The 23261-nt window shown below is 49.6% G+C and overlaps 1 protein-coding gene and 1 pseudogene across 1 annotated transcript in view; one reads left to right on the top strand and one right to left on the bottom strand.

Moving 5' to 3' along the window:
• LOC130143466 (hydrocephalus-inducing protein homolog) overlaps nucleotides 1–21550 on the bottom strand; it is a 66605-nt pseudogene extending 45055 nt beyond the window's left edge.
• The window catches only part of LOC130143468 (heat shock factor protein 5-like), a 244798-nt gene that overhangs the window by 171418 nt on the left and 50119 nt on the right, over nucleotides 1–23261 (top strand). The window lies entirely within an intron of this gene.

Here is a 23261-nt window from a genome sequence, read left to right as displayed (position 1 = left end):
AGGGGAGATACACCTGGAGAGGCAATTAAGGTGACCGGGACAACAGGGAATGATGGCAGATGGCAGTCATGGGGGGTGCTGGGTGGAGAGCACCCAGCCGACACCAGCATCCCCCAGGGAGAGACCGGCACACAGCCACACAGAACAAGGGCACACTCAGCCTTTGCCCCTTACCTGCTCACTTAAGCACCGAAACATACAGAGGTTTTGAAAGAAAAGGTTTTAGAAGTAGTCTGCAAAGCAAGCTTAACATTTTTCTGCTTTGAAAGGTCTCTGCTTTGAAGGACGCAGAGACTGGGCACCATGCAGTGCCCAGACCTTACCTGTGTCATAGTGAACTGTCAGGGGCCTGGAATAATCACCAGTCTTCTCTGGGTGGAAGTCCACCGTTACTTGCATGGCATCGCCAATCCCAAGAGTCCCAACGGAGGGATCAACAGAGAAAGGGCTGCAACACGGAGAGGCACATCAGGATTATTGTGGGACCTTTGGGGACTACGTTCCTTCTGCTGTCTAGCTCACTCCAGCTCACCTGTATTAGCAAGGGGCCAAGAAACCACAGTCAGCAGCACAAAAAGAGAACATACAGGGCCAGGAACTGAGCCACCGACCCGACTCCTGAAGAGCTCCAGCCCTCAGAAGATCCTAAGCGATAAAATGACCTCGTCTCCCCCATACCCTGCATCCAGTTTTCTGCAGCAAGGCTCAAGAGTCTGACTGCTAGCGATACGATCGGAGGAGGGATTTTGAAGGGCACGGAGATGGCAAGAGTTATTTGCATGCACAACTTGACACCGAGTTCCTCAGGAATCCGTCTTTTCCTGCCACCTATAAACCTCAAGAGATGCAAATGTCAAGGCAATACCTGTCCCAGTGAGATTACAGCCTGGAAATCAGACAGGGAGAACAGAAGTTTATTCTTGAATGACCGGAGAATAATTAGACTTTAATTGGCAGAATTAATCTATCTTTTTTTTTTTTTTTACCTTGAAAGCATCCTGGGTTTGCCTCAGAAAGGGCACATTTTATCAGCATTTCAATGAAAGCTGTTCTAAGCAAAGAAAAATCTGTACGAGTGCAAAGGCAGATTAGAGTGATACAGAAACAAGAAAACAAGACACAAAAGGAGTATCCCATTTACAGCCTGAACAATTAAATCTCTAGCTAAATGAAGCACCGCTAGCAGGAGCATATCAAGGCACCTTTAACAGGAGGTTTTCTGCGTATTCACAAGCAATGCAGTCTGGGGCTCTGGGTTGTAATCCAGGCTTGGTAACTGTTTGCTTGGCCTACTAGAGAAATTCTGTGCAATGTGTGGGAAATAGTATGAAAATGTGTCGGTGTACTTTAGATTTAACAAGAGCCATTATGATTTGTCGCCAGGTAAACAGCTCTCAGCTGACAGACATAATTCAGTCCTTTAATGCTCAGGGAAAAGTCAGATGCAACATGTTTCTGCACAACAGCAGCTGGGCTTTGCGGCTCTTGTACAGCCTCACTTAGAAAGCAAAAGTTATTGGATTTAGTGCTTTGCTGCTGGTCAATTTGTCACCTTAAAAATATGTGCTGCAGAGTTCTACAGTGATTGGGGAGTGCAGCCCACAAAAATAATGAGAAAAAATGGAGCCATGCGCAAGCTGAGCTTCGCTCATGGAAGCAGTGACAGCTGATGAAATTGCTGGAGTTCCTGCTCATTAAGGAGACACTGATGCAATTGGGGGCCTGACCTGCTCCCATCACGACTAGCAAGAACATCGCCAGTGACTAATGGGGAAGCATTGGGCCCGCAATGTTCACGTGCTGGACCTGAGACTTTTGAGAGGGAGGAGGAAAGCCAAGGCGCCGCCAGCCTCAGAACCGGGCTGCTCTACATGGCCCTGCACCTGCACTGGGGGTTGTGCCTGGTTATACTGGGCAGGGCTCTGCTGGTGCTTGGCTGGGATCACTGCCTGCTGTGGGAAAGGCACAGAAAAATCCCACCCCCCCACCCCCCTTTTTATTTCATTATTTTTACCAGAAACATTGCCGGAACAGAAAAGCTGCTGGTTAAAGGCCACACTTGAGCCCTACCTCCCATCCCATACCCTTCCTACTCCGTCCCCATGTCTGCATACCCCTGCCCTCAGATAGCTGGGATGGGAATGACACTCCTGAGGATGACGTCAGGGGATGCCCGAGAAAGTAGATACCTTCACATCTTCAAATTACCAGAGAAGAGGATCCCACCGAGGTCAGGACTCATTCTCAGGACTGAGAAACAGAGCACAAGTCAGACACCGCACCTCCTGCCTCCCACCCCACGCTGTACCCACAGGACAACTTGGTTCCTGCTGTAGCAGGAGCTTGGTATCCCTCACATAGACCTGGTTTTCCAAGACCCAGAGGGATGTAAGGTCCATGCTTCACCTGAACTCTGAACTTCAGTCCACATCACTAAGCTGTTCCCTGCAGCCTACAGATAAGAGATGCTAAGGAAACGTCCCTGACACACTAATAGCCACACGGAAACCACTGCCAACAGACGAAGCTGGCAGGCTAAACTTTGGCCTTTTAGCCATTAATTGTGAGCTGTTCTTTACGGTAATTCTTGTCCTGTTAGATCTACCCTGTTAGTGAATCACTACTGCTCCTGAAAAAACAGGAAAGATAAGGTTTGGAGGTTTATTAATAGCTCTTCTTCTGACATGCTTTTCAACTACGTCCATTTGTACATTTGCTTTGTTGTACAACATCTAAACTGTCACAGGTCCAGATCTCCCAGCGGTGCCTTGCAATCCCCAGCTTGTATAAACTCATCTAGCCGCACCAATCTGAGGGAGACCTTCCCAGCAGAACCTGCTGAGATCTTGCCTGTAATTGCCCTTCCGAAAGGGAACAACCCCAGATTAGTAAGCAATTTCATTGTGATCTGTCTTGGCGTTTACATCTTGCTTGCTTTCACCAGGCATCAGCTCCCCATCTTGACAAAGCTGGGCAAAAGTTAAATCCCATGAGGATACCACGGGCAAAATACTCCTGGCAATTTAGCAACCAACTGACAAGTGAACAACGCTGACAATTCTGTGGCTCAGGCTTTCCCGACTACCGCGCTGCCTTTTCTCCTGCAACCGTACATTTAGTCAGTGCAGCGTGCAACGAGGCTGCAACATACTTCGTCCCATGGTATGTTTCTCTTCTACAACCAAGACCCCTTAACTCCACTGGTGCCTTAATTTGCATTATAAAATCATCTGAGTTTGTGAGAATTGATTTCATTAAAAGCTGCCTCCAACCCCAAGACCGACAGTAAAATTACTGGTGATTGAATTGCCCCCTCTGTCAACTAAGACCTATTGCAGGAAAAAAACCCCCAAGATCACTTAATCTTGGCATACGTAATTTTTTGGTAATGGTATAAAAGCCAAAGTCGAGCACTGTAACCACTCCGGTAAACACAGTCTGTTAGGTCAAAGCATCCAAGACTGCATCTCCATACTGAAAAAATCCTGCACAGAGCCAGCATCTCACAAGCTCTCTCTTTCCCTCTTTCCCTGCACGTAGGCTCTGTTGTCACATCCCTGTACATCCCATGGTAACTCTCCAGCCCCACACCTCCGTGTAGTATAATGGGTACTGCAGGGAGGGATGCAAGGCGGCTCCTAGCACTGTGCCATGTAGGATCATTTCCTGAGCTTCCAGAGCTTGATGGGACATTCCTAAATGGACCTTCTCAGACAGATCCTCTCTAACCCATAGCACAGCACAGCACAGTGTAACGTCAGGAAAAGGCAGTGCTGCACTGAGATCTGCTTCCAGGCACCATTTTCAACTGAAATGTACTGGAATGACATTTATCTCCGTGAATGCCGTGGAGAAGAAACTCACTAACCAGCCTTAACAATGAGAACGGCAGGAAAAGACTTTTTATATTTATACTATTATTATTTTTTTTATTACTACACTATGCAGTGAACAGCTGGGTATGGGCACGCAGGGGGAGGACAGGCACAAAGCCAAGCTGCATAATGGGGAGTGCTTTGGTGTTAGGGTCCCTGCGCCCCCCCCGCCCTTATTAAAGAGGAGTCAAAACGTGGCCACGTTTTCTGGTAGATACCACGGCAAGGGAGAGTTCTGAACAAGCAACAGCAGAAGGATGCTGAATTGGCCCCGTGGATTCATTTGAGAGCTCTGCCGTGGAGTGAAATACACCACACAAGTCCTTAGATAAAGTTGTAAGAGGCAAGGAATGTCCTTATGAAGTGACCCGCTGCAAGAGCAGAGCTCGCGGTACTGACCGAGAGGAAAGGTTAGCATTGGAGATGGGCTGAAAAATGCACTGCAGGTGAAAGCTGGTAGGTTACACTTGATGCCATAGAGAAGGGAATCTTGAGAAAGGAGGCAGAGAGGTGACAGGAGCAGCGCCGTGGACTAGGAAACTGTGGCGCCTGCAGCTGCCTTGCAAAGGGGCAAGAGCCTGAATTCGCCCAGGCCAGAAGACAGAAGTTGCAGCAGCTAAGAAGTCTCAGTCGTGCAGAGAGAGTATAAAGGACACAGAGGCCAGCTGATGGTCTACAAACTTTGATCTCTCATTCCCTTCTACTCCACTAAGCCTCCTCCCCCTCTCACGTGCACGCATGCTTACACATAGCGGCACACAAAGCTATTACGTGATATTAATATTGGCTTTAACACAACACTACATCCATACTCAGCAAAAGTTAAGCACACACTAAAGCTGCTTCAGTTCTCCACTAAATAGGAAGAAGCTAAAACAGTCCTGAATGTAAGTCTGTAAGGCTGGCACTCCTACCACCTATGCCATAACTCTTAAATACTGCGTCTCGTATCTACACATTAAGCTCTCCAGGACAGGAAACATCACTCATTAATGTCCAAAGCACAGGTTTAAGTGTTTGTGATGCTGAACAGCCATTATGGGAGTCATTCAAAAGCATGCATGACATTAAACTAAAAACTTCCCCTGTCGTTAATAATGATGCAGCCTTGGTTACAGCCTCTAACGCAGGGAAATTAATCCCCTGACATGAGGAGGAAAGCGGTCTCTCCCGTGAAAGCCTCTGTAAGTAGAGTTGTTCAAAGACAATTAACAGCTAATGACCTACTCGCCTGTGGAGCAGTGTATTGGTGAGACTCTCCAGCCAACTTGTCATGCCAGCTGGGAGGTCAGTTCTTTTCTGCTGGGGCTGCTGGAGCCACTGAGCTCACCTGGGACCTCGGGGCAGGCACCTGAGCAACTGCTCACAGCACAAGCAGCAGGGAACCCACTGTCACCCAGTGCAGTCCCCAGCACTGGCTGGGAAAACCACTCCTGGCCCACCATGGCCTCATCGCACAGGGAGAACGTGGTTGTTCTGCTCCCAGGCTGCAAGGGGACGTGGTGACCTGGTCAAGAGTGGGGAGCACTCAGATTTTGAGTGGAGGATACAAGCTTGGGGGAGTACAGTCGAGATACTGGAGGGCTGGGCTGCTATTCAGGGGACACAGCAGAACCGCATGCAGCCGAGGGATGGAAAATGCAAAAACCTGTATTTGGGATGGAAGAATCCCTGGCAGTACAGTCTGGTGGGCACGAAAGCCTTTCTACAGAAGAGGAGCTTAGGGGCTGGAGCACAGCACATACAGGGAGATGCTGGGATAAATGGCTTCGCACAGCCTTGAGAAGGAAAGACGAAGGCTGGTATCACTTGGTCTTACTTTTCGTGTTGAGTGCACACCTGATCAAACTTTGACACTGGTCTTGCTTTGAGCACTGTGTTTGCTCAGATGATCTCCAGAGGTCTCTTCCAAAGTTATTCTAGGATTTTATCTTCTCCAGCAGCCCAATTCCATTTCACATGTTCCCCAAATTTCTCATATTATTTCCTATACATCTGTGCATATATATAGGCAGATGGTAGACACACAGGCATTAGAGGAACTCAACCTTTAAGAAAGTTCCCAATGAGGAATTCATTATGACATTTTGCTGAACACTTAAAGCAAAAAAAAAAAAAAAGAGCAGAAAGACAGGAACCTCAGAGTATTTAAAAAAGAAATCTGAATGAAAGTGGGGGACGACCTAATTAGAATAAAACGCTGCTTATATTCAAAGATCATCAGTTTGAAATTTCAAACTGGCTTTCAAAAGTTCATAACAAAATGGAAGAGATGACTGATGCCTTTGGCTGACATGGGAAATCTTACCAGCTTTTGATCTCTGCACACATGCAATCCAGTTCTTCAGAATTGTACTTTCTTGTGTAGTTTGAAATAAAGCTTTCGTAACGCTTCCCATCCCTTTGCTGCAAATCAGGACTGAAACATTCAATTGATGAAGTTCAGCATAAAATCCGTATCAAGCAGGATTCAACATACGCTGTATCACTCAATAGAACAGTTGGCAAGGGCATGGCCAAGAGATGCTACACACGACTGGGTACTTGTTTTGGTGGTGACGACTAGATCTGGAAATCCCAGAGGGAAGCTGTACAGGGATTTACAAGTTCCTGCCTATGTATTTCCACAGTGAAAAGAAGCAGCCTGCTTGAACAGCATCCTGGAAGCCTGCTTCAACAGCCTTGCCAGGCTTTGGTAGAAGCCTCTTGGACCTTCACATTTCCCAGGAGAAAGAGCAAAGAGCCTTCTCTTGACCCCTGTTTTCCTGGGGAAGAAACCGAAGCAACTCAGGTGCACTAAGGCAGACAGCAGGTCTTTGCTGCATTCTGGACCTCAGCTCCTACACCAAAACCTCTGGGACCAAGCAACACGGAGCTAACTACCAGCCAGCTGAAGTGGTTTCCTTGCAGGTGCAGTTTCCAAAACGCATTATCCTCTCCAGTTCAGCAAACTGGAAAACCAGTGACTGTCTTCTCAGACCAAGAGGAACAGTACAGGCTGTCCACGACACAGCACACATCAGGCGCTTGACCAGGAGACTGCCGAAATGCCACGTGCTTGTGGCCTCCCAGGGAATGGGTATATTTGGCCAATAGGGCCACATAACCATTTCAGAAGGTTCTGAAGATCAAGGGGGTTGCTGGTAGCTACTACAGCATGCTAGAGCACTTTCCAGGAGATCTGAGAGAGACAAAGCTCTAGAAAAGGCTCCCAACCCACGCACCAGGTATTTGCTGCACCTTTTGCCTGTGCGCCCATTGGCATTCTGCTTTGGGGCTAAAGTGCAGGTTTGAAGCCGCTGCCAGCTCATCTCCACTTAAGAGCTCATTCTAATGAAGAATAGTGGATCCCAGGGACCAGATCAAACCTACTGGAAAACCAGGTTCTGGACCCCACAGGGTTTTTGTCAGGGTCTCAATACCAGTTGCTTTGATCTATCATCTCTGATTGCACTTGCTACTATAGACAAACTGCTGGTAAAGCTGATGATAAATTCTTAAATGTCTCTTCCACCAGCTCAGAGCTTGCCCATTTCTTAACACTGCCTTTGGTCTTCAGGAACTGAGCTCCTAGAGCTGTCGTCTGCCCCGCAGGATCTTTTACAGCCCAAGGGCAGTCCAGCTGCCTTCCTACATTTGATCGTTCAATCTAACAGAATCAGTCTTGCACGACTGTGCACTGAAGACACCGTTGCACTATAAAACTCCACTCTGCAGCTTGCAGAGTTTTAGCAGAGGCTGCGCCATGCTTCAAACACTATAATCAACAGCAAACCCCACGTGCCCTGCCCATTTCCAGCCACGGCAGCAGTACAGCAGCTCACATGCTCTGGCTCCTTTTTGTTGCTGTTTACCAACTATACCATCACACAACAGTGTTTTGCACAAAAAGAGATGAGCTCCCTACCTCTGAGTGCTGATGCAGTAGCGGGCCGCCCCGTTACCGATGTTGCGAACCAGCAGTGTTTTCTGGGTGCTGTACTTGACTGGACAGGCTGAGAAGTTCACCTGGTCGGGGAAGTCCAGGATAGCTCGGGCACCTATAGCTCGGAGAGGCACAGCAAACTTCTCCCCTTTCTGTGATGCAGATGGGCTCGTGGAAATAATCCTGCAGGGAAAGAAACAATCTCAGCACAATGCTTTTAGTACTTTCCCCACGGCAGAAGGAAAACTGCTGTTTTCTATGACTGTAGCAGTATCATTCAGTAACGACACAGTACTTTTTACCTTCATGAGCTTTCATTCCAGTAGCATGACTTGCACAGGGTCGTTAACTTGCAAAGGAGAAACAACCCCATTGATTCACCTGCTTTTGCAGCAAGCGGGCAGCACCACAATTATCTGATGCTTTGATTCTGAGACACCAGAACAGTCTCTTCATGCAAGGGATCACAGCACTAACGCAGCCTGCTTCGATCGCCACTGCAGACTATTGGAAGCACCACTGAGAACCCAGCTGTGCCACAGCACTAACTCCAGTGCCTCGTTGAAGCTTGGCAGGGGATGCTCAGGTACACTTTCAAAAGGACTTCACCACATGCATAGTCAACGGTCAGTCTTCGGTGAAATACTTCACAAGCTGGACACGGTAATTGCGGCAGCATCAGGGCAGTGTAGGGTACGGCTGTATTTCCTGCCCCTTCTCACAGCGTTATAGGGCCAAGGCTGGGGACACGCACCCTTCAAAAGCCACCTGATCCATCTCCCCACACCAGAGCTGGCTCAGCTCCAGACCCAAACTGTTTTTGCGAGAGGTTTCACAAGTACCTAAAAGCGCTAACAGTTCCACCCCTGCCCTCAGCAGCCTATGCCACCTCTGCGATAGAATTAAAGGGTGTTAGTTCTTCCTGTGTCTGAACTCCGTTTCCCTTTACATCTCACCCAGCCTCAGGGGGCACAGGAGACAGCTCTGGCTGATGCCGTAATCACACCCCTCTGTAAGGTCTGTTCTAGAGGAGTAAGTGACGGCGTGCCTGGTTAGCACACCCACCCCAGGCAGGCGGCATCGGGAGCTGCACACGGGGGACACTCAGACACCCCACCAGAGCAAAGCCGGCTGTGCAGTCCCAGCCACTGCCTTCTGCAGAACAGAGCCAGGCAATCCCCCCCGCGCCCCGGCTGTCTGGCGTTTAGCAGCAGGAAGGCAAATCAAATTACCAAAATCATGTTACTGTAGAGATGAGCAGAGCAGTCTCCAGATGTATGGCGTGGCATCGCTGCGCTGGAACTATCACCTTGCCCCCACTGAAATCAGTGGTAAATCTGCTGCCATAGGGCCAGGAGCCATTACCCCCAGCAGCGCTCTTATGGATGAGCTGATAAAAACTCTGCTTCTCGTCACTCACTGGCTGCCCTGATTTTTTCCTCAGTGCTTTTAATTAATTTGATATTTTTATCACTGTTGAAGCAGCAAGCGCTTTAGGATTTTAATGATTTAGGAATTGCATACAGCAGCAAACTCCCTTCAGCAGAACCGATCCAGACTCCCCCACAGCTGGGATTTCCTGCTCCCGTCCCCATCCCCTCCTGGAAGGGCCCTAAGGCAGCCAGCCCAGGCACAGACATGTACCTATTGCTCTAACGCAAGCGCTGACAGCCAGCGCCTCACCCACCACCCAGCACCTCGCCTACCACCTGCTCAGCTGGGGTTTAAGCTTGTCAATACAGATGCTGCCCCACCCAAGACAAAAAGAATAATCTCCTTTTCTAGACATCTCAAATATTCACCCTAGAAACTGCAGAAGGGCTTTTGCTTTTCCTATTTGGAAGGTAAAATACTACGAAGGGAACTGCAGCAAGCAACCTGCATGATTTAATACCGCATTTCAGGAAAGCGTTTCATCTTCAGCAAGTCGTTCTGAATTGGCAATTTTGTACCCAATCTTGCAGCCTAAGCCCTCTAAAATAAAAGCTATGGGCAGCCCATATGAATTTAAAGCACCTATTATCTGGGTACTTCACGTCCTGCACTGTTTCGATCCTCAGAAACTCATTGGCAAATGAAGAATGTTATTTGCTTTTGTTGTTGTTGTTCTTTTGGCCACACTACTGTAACAAAGGCATTGCAAAGCCAATTGAAAGCTACCTGCCTTATTAAGTCTTGGCATGCCATATTTACTTAGCTCCCTCTTTCAGGTGCCAGGTAGGCAGAGGAGGATGCAAGTTCAGATCAGCAGGAGGATAAAGAAAAAAGGAACTTCAACAACTGGAGCTACTTGGAGCAAGTAAAAGGAAGTAATTGTCAAGGCGTTGTCATTGCTAAGGAGCAAATGGATCAACAGCAATGCAATTAAGAGCCCAAGAAATAAATCCCCCCCAAAAGCAAGCACAGGCAGCCTTCCCAGCTCCGTTGCTGGTGAGGGGCGCTGGGACCACCTGCACAGCAATGCACAAGGGATTTCTCCAGGGACCTGAGGGCAAGGCTAAAGCAACAGGGATTTGGTTTCACAGAGACAACCGCGACCTTGAGAGAGAAAGATGCCTCTCGCCATTCATGCAGATGCACATTATGCTCCAAGCCCCCTCTCCAGGGACACCGTGGGACATGGCATCCCGTGCAAGGCTTGACTCAGCACTTCAGAGCGGGCTGACCCTTCAGCCACGCTCTACCACCCCACCAACGTGGGACCTTGCACCAGGCTGAATGCAGCGTCAGCCCAAACAGGGGGAAACCCAAGGCAAGAGGGGTGCTAGGCAGAAGCTGGCTGTTTGTGCCACTGTGAACCCATGGTCCCTTAAGCTTTTGAAAGCTGAACTGCCCTCCCTTGGGGGCAACAGGTTGCAAAGTCTCTACTGCAGCACTGCCTCGTGTTACCAGGGCGCTAACGCTGCTACGCACTTGCTTGCAGCCTAGGGGCACAGTTGAGACCAGTTCAAAATGTTGTTCTGCTTCGCAACTGCAAACCCTTAGCAGACTGTTTAAGACCAGGTTTCTAAATAAACGTGCCTGGATGACAGAGGGGTTGCATCCCATCTATGCTTTAAAGTTTGCTGTGTTTAGACACAGCTTCAGGCTATAGGTTTTCATGAAAATACGACTTCATCCTGCATACAACTCCCCTCTCAGTTTCAAGGAAGATACAGACAGTTGTACGATGGTTCCCCTTCTCGTGCTCCCCTGTGACAAGCAGTAAATTACAAGCTCTGGCCTTCCAGGTATCACCACTGGCATCTGAACTGGCACCCACTGAGACTGAAGCAGCTGCTCGTCTTGGGTGTTGTTTCAGGCTCTTTGTAAACTCAGGCTAACAGTAATTACTGTCACAGCAATATCGACCCTAACTGCCCAGAACCCCAAACTCAGATGTCAGTTTCCCTGCATAACCTATCCCAAATGCTTCACTGAAGTCCTTGCAGCAGCCAACTTGCAAAGAAAAGATCCTTGTAGCATGAGGTAACACGGCAAGCCACGCAGGGAAAGCTCCCGCTGAAACCCTGATATCAGAAAGGCTGGAAAATAAGGGCCGTGACAACAGAGGAGAGACCAGAGGATGAAGATCCGTTCGCAGCAGAGGGGGTGCCCCTGCGCCTGCCCCCCTCAGCCGCCGGTTCGCAGGAGTCTTTGAAATGAGTCACTTGGCTTCAGGTTCCTGTGGCGCCGTGCCATTTGCCTTGGTCTTCTGCCCCTTTCCTCCTCACAAGAGTCATCTTAAAAGTATTCTCGGAATGGCTTCTGTGCACAACAAAACATCTAACAGGGCTGGGCTGAATTTTAAAGGACTTCATTTCAGTCATGCAATAACTCACTCTCCTGTCATATTTCAGAGTAATCAATGTGCATTAATTCAGTCTCCACTGAGCATCAGCAATGAATTTCACAAACCTCACAGACTGAACTTGCATCGCCTGAAAACAGTGCACTGCTACAGTGAAAAGAGCAAGAGGGCAACACAGAATAAGCTCTGCTATGTTTTTATGTGCTTCTTACTTCCTTCTTCCTTTACAATAAACTATTAATAAGCCTGAAGGACACACAAATGGAAGTATTTCTGTCTGTTGTTCATCTGCCAGTCAGTGCCACAATGGTTTCCAGTTCAGCAGAGGCCGTCAGACCATAACACAAGAACACACGGGAACAGGGGCTGGCACGAGAACACCCACGCTGTACAATGGAGCCATAAAACAGAAACGTGCAAATCAGAAGCAGCAAGAGTAACAAACTGGAAATGTTGCCCAGCAGAAAAATTAGCAGTTCATTTATAACACAAGTGCCAATAAACCAAAAGGCACACCAGCTATTTCTTTTCTGACAGTCCAAGCACGTGGCACATTCCCAAATGACTGCGAGACAGTAGGAAACTGCTCATTTTCCAAGAAAGGGCTACGTGGCATTTCAGCCACTAACAACTCACATGGCCCTATTACTTAGGGCTGAGGCACAATTTTACTCCTTTCAATCAGGAGTGACTTCACTGAAGTCAGACTTACTCCAGGGAAGAACAGATTCAAAGCAAGAGAATGACACAAACCAGCTCCTCATCAGGAAGGCCCGGACCCCACTTCACTGGGTTATCCACAGTCCCTGTGGATCATGCAGTATCAGAGATGTAGGGGTTATTCAAAGGCAGCACTCCTGAGCCTTCCACAACTAACACACAGATACTCTGCAGGCAAGCAACTGCAAGCCCAACACAGGTGGCTTTACAGAACCATCTCCCAAAGCCTGCCTCTTGGCTAAGGGCTTTTCAAGGTGCTCTGCACATCCTGACCATGCTACTGATGCATTTCTAGCTGAGCGACAGCACTCCGGCACTTCGCTGACTCACACTCCACCAAGTATGAGACAAAAAGTTCGATTTATACAACATTCTGGTTCTGCTGTAGAGTCCCCATGTGCTCCTCACCAAGCAGCCCACATCCCTCTCCCAATGCCCTGCAAGGAGCACAAAACCCAGGTCGGCAGAAACGGCCAGGGTGTCGCTCAAGCTGTGCAGAGAACCTCGCTGGCACAGCTCCCTAATGCCACACACTCACCAGTTCAAGGGCAAGACAAGGGGCAAAGTACTGGACATGAGTGCTCCTGGGAGTTATCTCACCCTACTTCTATTTGGGGTGATGTTCATGTGTTGCTCTGCTGCTTCTCTGTAGTTGAAGAGCAGCTCTTTGCCCTTCATGGGAACCGATTTACTTCCATCCCAAAAATGAATGCTCATGAATACTAATCAATCACATTTTAAAGGAAGCAGTGTCCCCTGCAAAGCCTACCTCGGTGAGATTAAGCTCTTATGTCACTTGGGCAGTATGGAGAACTGCCCTAGGCCAACATCATTTTAACCTTCCATACGAATGACGTAAAACAATTTCTCAGTCCCTCCCCAAAGCAACAGATCATTTCACAAGCATGGGGAGCCAGGCACCACAGGGCATTTCCTCTCTAGTTTGCTACAGCCATGCTGTTTGAGGATAGGACAGGGTGTTCAACTAAGTCTAAGCAGCAAACGGAAGATGAGAGAACAGCTGTGCCCAAAGAGAGCCTGCACCTCTGGCCTGGTGCAGAAACACCAGCTGGCTCAGAGCGACCCCCTCACCTTGCATCACCCACAAAGTCACGCAAAGAACTGTGCCAAGAGGCAGCAGAGTGCTGGTGCAAAGAGTCAGCCTGTCTGTCTGTGTTCCCCTGCAGGGCTTCCTCCCTTCCATGCCAGGTACCAAACCCTTTTGCGTTAACAAGCCTCCAGGTAACACCGCCGCCCCTTCACATCACGGCACAGTGCCAGGCTTGCCAGGGCCACAGCACCGACGTTCCAACCTCCAAGCAAAAGCACGGCACACGGGGCAGGGAATAGGTGCCAGCTGACACAGCAACCACAGCCCCATGCACGCAGGCACAGCCACACCAGCGTGACTGCCCAAAGGCTCCAGGCTAACACTCTGCCTGCAGATGCTACCTGCCCCTTCACTCCTGTGTGCGCTCCAGATGCCTCAGTCCTCTGCAGCACACCAGCCTCCTGCTGGTTAAAGACATCTGGAGCTCAGCGTGTCTGGGCCAGGCTGGCTCCCTGCCACGAGCACAGCGCATCTTCTCCCCTAGAATCACAGCTGGAGCACAGGTGGGCAAGTATCCTCAGGGGCAGCACAGCGGCAAGGCTGGAACACAGAGGGTATGAAAAAGCATCACCTTCGCTCCAGCCCAGGGTGAGGCAGGGAACTGGTTGCCAGATGGGAAAGGGGAAAGCTCTCTGGATCTAGCCATTCCCCTAGCGTTTTCCATCATAATTAAGCCCCTAACATCGAGTAGAGAGGTGCGATGGCTAAACACCTTATCAGCACCCCTCCCTGCCATTTCCCTACTGTCCCACGTGCACCTTCCCCTGCAAACGCCCAGGAAAGCACAGGGAGGGAACGCACAGCTCGTCAGTCCCTGCTGCGGTGGCATCGCATGCTGCTGCCAGCCAGGATGTGACCAGCTGCAGGCTGCCTGACCACAGCCTAGAGCAAACCTCGCAGCACGGCATGGGCTATAACCGGTGTGCAAGAAAAGTGCCGGCTTCAGACAGAGCGTTCCGCCGTCTCACTACCGCGTCCAACACGATACGCATTCAAGAAGCGACTCCAGTTTTCAAAGGTGGTGGTCCTCACTCTGATCAGGCTCAGCTTTGGGTCCTCCAAACAACAGGTTTGTATTTATGCAAACAGGCTTTTGTATTTATAATTATCAGAGCAAACCCGTAATTATGCAGCAATGGTCAGATACTAGAAACCAACACCATGAGAGGCCACCCCACCACACAGTGCACTCTTATCCCTGAAGCCAACAGACATGGCATTAAACGTTCCAGCACCGAAGGATAATCACAGTCTGAAGGATAGAAGAGCCTCCAGCCTATGACAGCATCATCTTCACCACAGGAAAAGTTTCCCCCAGCTGCAGATCCAGTGCAATGCCACCGAAACCAGGACAGTGCCTCAAAACCCACAGCAGATGCCCTGTTCTGAACCCAGCCCCGCAGGTTCACCTCCCACTGAAGGCACACATCTCTCGGGACCTCCAGTCTCACCTTGTTCTCATCAGGGGAGAAAACGATGCGGAAAGTCGCAAGCATGCCAGGCAGTACCTTGCGGCACACAGCATGGTGGCTGATCAGCTTGAAATAAGGTGAGCTCTCCAAGATGACCTTCACCAGCCCAGGAACCTGCAGAAAAGAGAGGAAAGTATGATCTTGCAGCTTGTGGAAACAGGAGGAGAAGAGACCTGGTGATACCACCTTTGCAAAGCACTTTTAGCTCTGGAGGTACATGCACGTAACACATAAGAGTGAACATTAATCCCTTCTGCCTGGGCAAAACAGCTCGAGGCCAGAGGCAGCAGGGCGATGAAGGAAGGGCCAAGCAGGGAAGACACCAGCAGCACGGCGGTATAATATCTGAATCAAGTCACCCGTGTATTCAATAAGCCCAGAGAATCTGCTGGCTTCTGCCCGTACACATCCAGGCAGACATGCCCCTAGAAGGGGCATGTATTATCTGAAGGCCAAACAGTACGTGTTAATCCTGGCGGAAGGAAGAAATTCACTTTAACGTGCTGGGTTTGAGCGGGGCAGTCAAGCTGCGGTGCTACAGCCATGTAAGCAGACCAGCAAGAGGGGACCACAGATACTGTGGCCTTACTGGGAATAAAAGCAGCAAATGAAGAGAAAAAGGAGGAGACACAGGAAGACAAAGAGACAACCCCAGAAACAGAGAGATGGCTGGGAAAATCCAAAGGGAGCTGGAAAGAAGCAAGGGAGAAGCACAATATGCCACAAGGAAAGGCTGATGCAGAGGATGAGAGCCAGCAACCTGGCCAAGTGATGGAAAGCCAGGCGACCCCCCAGGCTGTGCCTATCAACTAGGGGCTTCAAAGGCATTTTCTGCCCCGAGATACATGACTGGCACTGCCTGGTGGTGGTTTCATTATTAAAAGCCAACCTCTGCTCTCCGGAGGCTCCTGCTGCCTGTGACTGTAGCCAGGCAGCTGCCAGCGCAGGCAAGCCAGATCCCTGGGGACCCCTGCCCACCCCCAGCAGGCCCTGCAGGCACCCTGCTGCACGGTTCTGACCTCTGGGGCATCACCAGCACACAGACAGCACACAGGCATTTTCCTAGCACATAGAGAGCAACCCCTGAGCGCCAAATCTCAAAGTCTGAAGCAGGTGATTTGGACTGGTGGGCAGCTTCACGGATCAACAACAACCCCACATGAGGCTTGGAAAAAATGGAGGCTCATTCTGCACCACCCACCCGAGCCTGGTAACCCGTGGCCAAGGCAGTCCTGAACTCTCCAAACGCCCTTGGAACCCAGCAATGTCCTGGGGCAGCGAGTTCCAGGAGCCAACTTCACAGTGCAGACAGGCATTTTGGTCACCATGTCCCTTGGAAGGGGAGCACGTGTGGCTCAGACCTTCAGCAAAAGCCACCCAGAACATCTGAGGGTGCTGAGGAACAGCCTGAAGACACAAAGGCAATTTTACAACACGGGTAAGAGCAGGAAGTATATAGTACAGCACTTCTGTAGTTGCATGATTAGAGCCTCTATGTGGAATATATTTTGCTGTCAGCTGGATTTTTATGGGGCAGACAACTTCAGGCTACCATGCAGTGTAACTCAGTATGATTCAGAGGAATGTGGGAAACTGGCACAAAAAACTTGAGACGGAGCACAACGTTGCTTTTCTCCAGGACATCGCCAAAAGCCAACCAATTTAGAGTATAACACCCTCGCAGGATTATCCTCTCTGTCTTTCTGTATTTAAAACATACCAAAGATTTCCCTGGAGCTTATCTTACTTTTACACCCATGCTCTCCAATGGTTGAGCTCTTACTACCTTCAAAACTACATTGTTTTGGGAAAAAAACCACAGTTCACACATTGCCTCCCCCTTCACAGGGCACATAAATCCCAAGGTGCAGCTTTACTGTCTTTTACTGGGAATGGCAGAAATGTTAATGCAGATGATCTTTTCCACTTGAGGAAGCATGAATCGAGCAAATTAACTGTTTGCCTGTTGGCTGGTACTTGGCAAAGATAAACATTTTGAAGTGCTGCATGGATAATGGAGCAGGTGAAGCCAAAGACTCAGTGGGAATGAAGCAGAGAGTAGGAAGAGAGAAACTGAGGACTGAGGCACATTTTAATCAGGGACGAGGATACCTACAGCAAAGACTGCCCAAAACTCAGCGCAGATCACACCAGTGGCATCCCCTGGGTGCAGGCACACATGCTGCATCTTATCAATGTTCCCAAGTTAAATGCCAGACCAGGAATGGTGCAGTACTCTCCCGGAATAACTGAGGGAGCACACCCGCATCCTTCCTTGCCAAAGGGTCTTCCATTTTCACCCACATCCCTGTCACAACCTGTTATCTCAGGAGATACTTGGACTTGCTGTTCTTCCACCTGCAATATGCCTCGACAGCTGTTTTTTGTTGTCCACCTGTTTGCCCTCCCCAACAGGGAAATTTGGAAAGGAGGCGAATTCACCGTCTCTTGTGCACACTTCCATCTTCCCATCGCACCCTGCCCTCACGCATACCTCTTCCTCTTCATTACAGAAGAGTATCCTTAATTACACCCCTCTTTCTGACCTGTCTCTACTGCCCGTGCACTTACTGCTACGTATCAAGAGAAACCCTTGCGTGTAGGAAAGTGCGCAGGGAGAGAACACCGAGCTCAGCTCCTTTCCTCCCTCCTGCCTTTTCCCACCAGCTTGCCCTTGGCACATGCCTCATTCCAGCAAACGTTTCCCCAGCTGAAGTTCAAAAGGTCCCAATTTCCCTCCTGACAGTGGAACAAAACTGCTGACATTTTTCAACTTTTCCATTCTCAACTTTCTTGGGAAGTCTCAAAATGATTGTTTTTTTCAAGTAAAGGTGGAGACCTTTGAGGGCACTTTACCCCGAACATGCTGTGGCTCTCCAAAGGGGAAGCAGAGCATCAAGTTGTCACAGGAAAACCTGAGCAGAACCCAACTAAGCTTAGCAGGACCCTGAAGGGGCACCTAAAGGCCTCCCGCTGCTGCTGCTAAATCAGCCTGCTTCCACTGCTGTTTCAAAACACCTTTCCTGAAGCGCTGTTACCACTAATTATAACTTACTCCAGCATAAAGTGGAGAAGACCCCACCCCGAGCTCTGACAGCCCGTTCAGCTCTCTGTGCAGCTCACCCAGAGGCAGAGGTGCCCTGTGGAAACTGAGATTAACCACGGAGCCACCAGGACACGGTGCACGCTTGAGGGAAAGCACGAGGGCAGGGAAGAACTGTACAGCCCCCAACATTCCCACCCGTGCAGGGCTTCCACGGGGAAAGGTGCTGACCAGAAAAGCTCCTTTCAGCTAGGTACCACCAACACACAGCCAAAACCAGGGGGAGAAACCTCAGCATGGGAAGATTTCCACTGTCTTGCAAAATAAAGGCGGTGAGACGTTTTATTCTGGATGCGCTGTGCTGCAGCAGGCGACTGGCTATGCTGTGCACCGCGCGGATGACACTGCTCTCCAGTTCCAGCACAGGGTTAAACTTCCACATCCCAGCACTTACCTTGTCCACGTTCCTCAGAATCAGTGGCACTTCATAGACCTCATCGGGGACGTAGCTCTGAAATACCACCTCTGATGGGAAAGGCTGAAACAAGCTCTGTTCCGGGGCAACTGCTGAGAACTGGAGATGCAAAAGAGAGCAGAGAGTTTCAGCCGCGGGGATAAAGACTCATCGGTGAGAGAATACAACACTGGCCTCCAGCGAAGGACAGTCCCTTGGTGAGTACGCCTGCCCAGCTCACGCTAGGGGAACAGAAGCTCACCCACCTGTGTTCTGAGCAGATCAAAAGTTTCTGGGCCACACTGAGCAGGCTCAAGCGAGCAGCTCTTTTGGCAGGTGTTTCTCCAGGTCTCCTTCTCCAAAAGGCAAGGCAGCACTTACCTCCGGCAGAGCCCTGGGCTAACACGGTCACACAGCCCCAGAGCACTCACTGCAAGAGCTGTAAGCACTCGTGGAGCAAGGGAAAGCCAAGAATTTACAGGAGACCCCATGGGAAACAGTTTGGGGATCATCTTTACTTTGAGACACAGAGACCGAGCCCAACACATCCTCAAATCTCTTTTTTGACACACAGCCCAGAAACCAGGAAGAAGAGAAGACAGGCCAGAAAGGAACACCGCCGTTAAGAAAGCGACAGATGAGGTGGTAAGTTCCAGGTACTTTCCCAGCATCACTGGGCAACCTGAGTAAGGCTGGACTTGGCATCTCCTTTTCCCACGAGCTTTAAATGGATGCTTCATTATATTCTATTATTGCCATTTTCTTTAATACCACTACAGAAGCAGGTCTGAAAACATACAGAAACAGCAAATGCTTACAGCGCCGAGGCGTTACTTTGAGAAAACTCCTCCCTGCTCTGCCTCCCCCCTTCCAGCTGAACTCTTCACACTCACAAGACACAGGCACGTCTCCTGCTTCTCCACAGGAGTCAGGGTCGTGCTGAAGCCAGCGGCCACAGCACACGGCCAGTTCTGTGTGCGCTCGTCCTCACACACACGTTCCCAACCTCACGCGCTGTCTAGGGCAATCCTTAACCAATTTGCTACAGGTCTCTCGCTGGCAGTTTTCCACTCAACAGCCTACCTCAGTCATCTACCCCTTTGGAACGTGTGTTATACTAAGCAGATCTGTAAGAAAAGCAGCTTTAAACACACGTGTAAATAAACATTGATCCAGATAAAGCACACCCACTCCCCTCTGCCCAGGGCCATTCCCCTGTGTACCTGGCGGCCTGAAAAATCTAACACCCTGTACGGGTCCCACTCGATGTTCCAACCCAAAGCATTCATGCAATTGCTTTAGCTACACCTTGAGTAGTTACCGTAGGCCCTCAGCCCTCAAAGGCCAACGCTGCCACCACTGAGGGCATCCTATGACCCCAAGCGTTTGACAGAGACTACACCAAACCAAGGGCTGGCTATTTCAGCAGGAAGGTGGGAAATTGCAAGCTTGCATCCTTGTGGCCCTCCCCAGCCTTCCCCCAGTATCATGCTTTAGCCGCAGTAGCTCATCTCCAGCAAAAGCCACCAACTTCAACAGAGGTTGTTTATATGGGCTTAGCGCAGGTCAGGACTTCAACATCTCACTGGGGAAAAATGTTTTACCTTTCCCCCAGCAGAAGGAACTCCACACCGGCAGCAGTCTGAAACAACAACAGGACTTAGTCACCAAGGCATTTAGATAAGCTGGAGGCAAGCCTGTCACAAGCACGCGCTCTCTTCAAATGTCACATCAAACAGCAAGGAAAAGGGCAAGAAAAGGCTACCTTACGATGGGAGGCTTCGCTCATGTCTAGAATCTGGATAATCTGGGGTCGCCGCATCTCCCGAGTGCTGGCCAGCCTCTGCTTGGTGGTAAGAGTCATCTCCTTCAGGAAGGCAGAGGGAGTCAGCTGAAATGCAAAACACCAGCAAGAGCTACAGAACTGCCTTTATTCAGAAAGGCTTTTCTTCTTCAAGAGCCACCGATGAATAATTTGTGATCATAGCCACTAGGATAGTCCTGGAAGTCCCATAATTACCTGTTGAAATATTTACCATTAGTAAATTAATGATAGAGAGTGCAATACACATGCTCCAAACAAGCAGCTTTGTCCCGTTAGCTTCTCCTTCGTGATTTGATGTGACATGTTGGGGGATTTTGCTCTTCGGGCATTTGTTTCCTTTCCAGTTTGGCCGGAGTGAGCCAGTGACCTTTGAAAAAGGTTGGGAGGAGTTACCAGAAATCCCTTAACTCCACCCTTGCACAACGCTCACAACCACCACACATGTGGAGATGTCACTGCTGGGTGAGTCAGGAAAGCAGAAAATCAGTGTTGTGCCAAGACTGAGGTGGAGAGGAATGGCTCCAAGTTTTAGTTATCTCTTTTGAATTAGTACTTGTTTTCTCTGTTTGGGCCTCCGAGACGCCTCCACAGAAGTATGCAAAGGTATCTCCTCGACAGAGCTTCAGCACCAGGTCATCTTCAGCCAAGTGAGCTCTGGTCAGCAAAGGGCCGTCTGAGGATGGGGAGGAGGAACTGCCCTGACTCCGCTGCTGTCTGCAGCGCTGGATCTGTGCTCCACACGGGATACGGGACAGAACAACTGTTTTGGAACCTGTTCCATCTGGGACCAGCCATACCTCTCGAAACCTTCAGGCAGAGTTTGAGCAGCCCACCACGTGCCCAGCTGCCTGGAGGGCAGGTATGGTCAGAGCAGCGCTGGCAAGCATCCCGAGGTGACAAAACGTTACTGCCCACACAAAGGGGGCGGAGAGAAGCACACGCTCACGCTTCAGCTATTCCGGTGCAATGCCCGGTACGTTCATTTAAACTGGCTCCAGTGGCACATCCAGACACAACTCTGGACTTGCCCTGAAGCAGCACACAGTCCATCCCCTACTGCACCATGGTCACCACCTCCGACAGAAGCATGGCAGCAGAGAGACGGGGAGGTGGTGTCCAGCTTCACGGTGCTGCCAGACAACAGGAGGGGCAGGTAGAGGAAGGACGTGGGGGCAGTTTCCAGCCTTACACAGCTCCTACCTGGCCGCAGCAGGTACTTACAGTTGCAGGCTTCTCTGTCCCTCTGGCTAGCTTCGGCTTACGAGGCACTACCACTTGGCTCGGGAATCTACCAGCCATCCTGGAGGACCCCGTGAACCAGCGGGGCTTTCCAGTGGCCATGCCTCAGCTGACCTGCAAGGAACAGCAACGGGACTTGGAAAATCCAGCATCCCCTTCCATGGCAGACCCAAAGGAGACAGCTGTGTCTCCGGGCTGTGGCATCCTTCATAACTGGAGAGCAGCCGGCATCCCCACCCTGTTTCATAACTAGACCATATTTCAGTGGCAGAGTTAAGACTGATAGAAGTAAAAGCCCAGAACAAACACTCCAAAACAGCCTTTTGCTGTGGGCGCAGTCCCACAAGCCACAAACACACATCAAAGACTGCTGGCACTTCTCATCTTCTCCCCGTCTTCCATGTATTTTGGAACTATTTGCTGGAATTATTATCCAAATCTCTATTAATACCCAAACTGTCCTTTATTACTCTTTAAAAGTTTTTTGGTGGGAACAATGTCACTTCACTGCTTCATTTTGCAAAAACAGCTGACCCGATGTGACTTTGTGCCTGACCCTACTAAGTGCTCAGAGTATTATGAACAACCTTAAACCCAGGGATCGCTGCTGCCCCAAGCATCAAAATCAGACTGCTCTCACTGCTCTCCTACTTTGCAAACCAAACACCCATCCTTTGTGCAAGGAGGTTGGTGATGTTTTTAACTAAGGGACCATAGAGTTCAATACTCTGATTAACAACTATGGTTTCTCAAAGCTAATTTGGTTAGGTTACAAAACTTATCCAGCAAATATGACTCCTTCCAGGCATGAAATTACCATGCCCAAGAGCCTTTCTCCATGGAGAATGAGGGCCTTATTTTTCACTTACTAACACCCAAACTCTAGGCTCCCTACAGGCATTAAAAGCTGTAGCAGCAGAAATAAAAGCGTGAAACCATTACAGTCGCATGAGCAATTAGCTCAAATAGAAATACAACAGATGTGACAGCTTGGCCACTTCAGGCTATCCTAATGGCAGTTCCTCTCAAGCATCCTTATCCTGCAGGCAGCATGGCTTAACAGGTCCATGGGCCATCCTTCTTCTATCACCAGCCTGCTAAACAACCTCCCCATCTGTCTCTCAAAAAGTGGGTGTGCAAGAAAGGGAAAGAAAACACCCCCAGAAAGTGGGTCTCAAGCACCGACAAAAGTCAAAGGTGAGTATGTACAGCATTTACTAAGCACTACTTTGGACGAGAAATCATTTCCCCTCCCTTTCTGGCTAACTGGACCAAGGAACAGATGGATGTCCCCACCTCTTTTTTTTTCTGGGACTTGAAAGACCAGTGGCCTCAAACCCAGCTCTACCCTAAAATTATTTTACATCCTGACAATAAGTAAAAAATCACAGATCCTACCCCCTCCTGCTTCCTCCTGTTCCACATCATTTTTCTTCATGTGGACTTGCTGTACACAGCTAGACACCATTCTATGCAAAGACCACCATTCCCTTCCCCTCAAGTTTGACCCACATCCTGCAAACGAGGCAATACTTTCAGCTCATTACTCCCGAAACAGCTACAGCATTGCGAATGTTCACGGTACCAGGCCCTTCATAGTTTCAGGGAACAACAGGGTTGCCATTTCCTTTTGTCCTTGCCAGGAACATGAGAGAACAGCACGGTCCTACGGACACACTGGCATGCTGCAGCTGGAGCTCGGATTGAAAGCTAGAAAGAACTATTCGTTAAGAGAGAAATCTAATGGGGATGATACAACACTAATCTGGGTATCAGTGCTTTATTACTGGGTCTTGAGAGTAACGGG

The sequence above is a fragment of the Falco biarmicus genome, unplaced genomic scaffold (genome assembly GCF_023638135.1).
Source record: "Falco biarmicus isolate bFalBia1 unplaced genomic scaffold, bFalBia1.pri scaffold_30, whole genome shotgun sequence".
In the NCBI taxonomy this organism is placed as follows: domain Eukaryota; kingdom Metazoa; phylum Chordata; class Aves; order Falconiformes; family Falconidae; genus Falco; species Falco biarmicus.
This window is presented reverse-complemented; position numbering and strand designations above follow the sequence as displayed.